Below are 2679 nucleotides of genomic sequence, written 5' to 3' on the forward strand. Positions count from 1 at the left end.
TCACTCCTCTTTTGAAATTGACTGAACACTGCCTAGGTGTTAAATAAGTTCCTATTTTTTATGTTGTTATATCAAAATACAGCTGTACCGGATCAAAGCTGACGTTTGTGACGAGACTCTCTTGAGGGAAAAGCATTGTTCACAGAGGCTGCGTTAACATGTGAGACAAGTGTTCGTAATACAAAACGAAGTAAAAAAAAAATGCTAGAAGTAGCTTCGGAAGGCAATTATAAATTTCTGTTGTTCCGATTCCCTCGTCGCCTTGGTTTCTCTGGTTGCAGCTCACACAAACGCCTGAAACAGCCTTGACGCGACAGAATCAACAAAGTCACATTTCGCCGTACTACGTCCTGGGAATGAACTCAAAACTAAGCTGACAAGATTTAAAAAAACAAAAAAAACAGTAACTCTGCTATGGATGGGCGTCTTCCAAATCAATACAATCACCCAGTTTTTATCGCTTCCTAGCTTGCACCGGCGTGGGTATATCATTATCAGAAACAAGGAAAGGAAATATGACGTGGTAATTATGGTCACTGACGTCCTAAACAACGCAGCGCTTGCCAGGACCCCAATAGTTTTATTATTGCTCCGAAACCGATTAGATTTCGGCAATTTCTGATAACCACGCGCAAGAACGAATCACGAAACGAGAGGAGTTAAGGTAACAAGTTACACGCCCCGTATTTCTTAAGCCGTCGGTGACTACTATATATCTAGCTTATAAAGCAAAAATTTCGTGAACGCTAGAATAATAAAACGTAATTCGGAACTCTGGTATAACGTCAATTACCCTACGAATTTAGGCGACGCTTTAAAGATATCCGTAAGGTCGGTATCACTCCGCTCATTCATCACTCAAACGACAGTATACAAACACGAGTCACCGCAATGTTCGTGGTTCGAAGGCCACCTGCCCAAGTTTCCTCCCTGAACTCATTTCCACTCGGCATTCGAAGCAGGGATCTCGCGATGGCTCGTGTTCAAATCTTGGTGCAGAGTTTTTTTTCTATGATGCATTAACAGTGTAACCCCGGCTTTATGTTTACATTCTGAACTTAAGAGGGGACATTCGTGACTTAATTATCTAGCCCAGACAGCTGGTATCCTTTTTACTGACCAAAAAGAAATTATTGTGCAGACTTAAATGCGTGCACGCATCAAGTTTCCCCAGGTATGTTACAGTCATTTCGCTTCGAAAGTCTATTAGCTAAAGATTTCCAGTGCACCTGGACTGCCATAGAGAATATTTTTAGGCCGTGTTTTAATTGTGCGTCATGACCTACGAGGCAGAGGGGCTTAGAGGTATCCCCCCCCCCCCCTTGCTAACCGCCATGTTGTACAATTTTGACCACTATACACGTGACTGTACCAAATCCTGAGGCTTTTACGCAAAACTCCGCCAAGATTTGTATTGTGATCACCGTAAAAAACATCAGAAGCTATTTCTCAATACACTTGTTCGCATATATCAGAGTCCATCTCCGATAAAAACCCTAAAATACAGCACCGTGGCTGACGGCGTCTATCGGAGCCATGGCGAAGCTGCCCGAGGTATTGTCGTAAAAGCATATTTCGGACTTAAAATAAATAAAACATGACTTATCTCGTCAGTACTGTTATTAAAGATCAATAAGTAATTATCTGTGCGTGGTACTTTTTTCAAAATCGAGACGTAAAACTACAAGGTCACGTGTCAAGTGGCACAAAATGTGCAACACGGCTGCGGCCAGATGGGGGTCACTTTCAGCTGCCAGTTTATCTCGCTAGGCCCCCCTATCTAGTTGGTCATGGCGCTCAATCACTTTTCTCGCGGGTGCGTGCACGAGAAAGAATAACAAGAACAGAAAAGATGCAATGACTTCATATTTATTTCGTTGCTTTTTTTTTACTCCTCCCGGACACTTTTTACCGCAAATCAACAGAAGCTGACAGACGTGTTCAATGTTCACTTGCGCACCGCAGCAGAGCTTAAAGGCTCGGCGGCTGGCACACGCTAACGCACTGCTGTTTGCAAGCTGCCGTATAGGCCGGTTCACGCATACTTTAAAGGGACGATGCAACAATTTTTGTACTTTGCGGAAATACCGCTTAAAACGGATCCCTGACGATAATTGCCTATGAAACACGCGTTCGTTTTTCACCCCACGCAATAGGCAACCTGCAATGCTGTTTGGTTTGGCGCCATCTAGCGACTGAAGCAAGAAATAGTGGGTACCCCTGGGAGTGGCGGCTGCATTGTTCAAACGTGAGCTTTTACTCTGGTGGCGCCGCTTAGCCTAGTGTCTGAAGCAAGAAATACTGGGTATCCCAGGAAGCCGTGATCGCGTAACGTGCCAGTGGAGCGGACGCTACGGCCCTGGCGGGCCAATCGGAACGCGACTGCGTATCACCGGAGCGCTCCTAAACTCCGAAGAAGTATCAGGCTTTTCGCTGCGTCATGCTCCAAAATGCGTGCGTTGCGCTCGTATACGTCGCGCATTTCGAAGCCTTCGGCATGCAATGTGGGGCTTATTGTTTACCCTTTGCCAAGTTATAACGATAGAGGGTATAACCCCGCGCTCTCACCCTGCTGGCGCCGCCTGGCCGTTGCAGGTTGGCTATAGAAATCCCGGAAAAGAATTAAAGAAAAAGGAGCAGCTTTCACCCCCTCAACTGGCAGCCACAGCAAGCGGCCAC

This window comes from Ixodes scapularis, unplaced genomic scaffold (assembly GCF_016920785.2).
Source record: "Ixodes scapularis isolate PalLabHiFi unplaced genomic scaffold, ASM1692078v2 PGA_scaffold5__190_contigs__length_132052651, whole genome shotgun sequence".
NCBI classification, from domain to species: domain Eukaryota; kingdom Metazoa; phylum Arthropoda; class Arachnida; order Ixodida; family Ixodidae; genus Ixodes; species Ixodes scapularis.